The following is a 1,135-nucleotide window of genomic DNA, read 5'->3' as shown; positions in this document are numbered from 1 at the left end:
TTGGTATTTGAAAGTCTCTTGCTTAAGGGTACAGTCGGGCATACTGTTCTATAATATTTTTCGTTTATAAGTTTTTTTCTTCAAGTGTTAATTTATATATGAAAGAATTATTTCAATGTTACTTTTCTTAAAATATGTTATTTTGATTGTTCATTATTTCTCTTATGGTCTTTTTATTTCCATGTTTCCTTTCCTCATTAGGCTATTTATCCCTGTTGGAACCCTTGGGCTTATATTATAAGGTTTTTACAACTAGGGTTATAGCTTAGCAAGAAGTATTACTAATGATAATAATAATAATAACAATAATAATAAAAACAATAATGATAATAACAATAATAATAATAATAGTAATAATAATGATGATGATAATAATGATGATGATAATAATAATAACAAAACTAATAATAATAATAATAATAATAATAATAATAATAATCATAATAATAATAATAATAATAACCCTGTAATTATTCCACGAGAACCTCTATTCGTATGCGTAATTAGGAGATCAAAATACTACACACACACAAACATATATATATATATATATATATATATATATATATATATATATATATATATATATATATATATATATATATATATATATATATATATATATATATATATATATGTGTGTGTGTGTGTGTGTGTGTGTGTGCATATATATACATATATATATGTATATATATGTATATACGTATACACACACACACACACACACACACACATATATATATATATATATATATATATATATATATATATATATATATATATATATATATATACATATATATGTATATAAAATTGTTATATCACATAGAAAATCGACCTCACCAGCTACACAAATTAACAGACCAAAAAGAAAACAGAAATTTTCATCTTCTTGGATGTGGACTTGTGAATATGTTAATGGAGAAAATTTATTGTTTTAAATTTCTATCTATTGTAATATAATCTGCATTCTCTAACTGGACAAAATTTACTCAAAACGGTATATGATATATATGACCCATATACAAAAATTCTTTAAGTTATTCCAAATGAATTGAAAATTGATTATACAAATGTTGAAAAATATTATGAAAATATACTAATTTTCATACATTCTTTAATGGCTAGAAAAAAA

The sequence above is a fragment of the Palaemon carinicauda genome, chromosome 32 (assembly GCF_036898095.1).
Source record: "Palaemon carinicauda isolate YSFRI2023 chromosome 32, ASM3689809v2, whole genome shotgun sequence".
Lineage (NCBI taxonomy): Eukaryota > Metazoa > Arthropoda > Malacostraca > Decapoda > Palaemonidae > Palaemon > Palaemon carinicauda.
The sequence above is the reverse complement of the archived record's forward strand: the minus strand, read 5'-3'. Positions refer to the sequence as shown.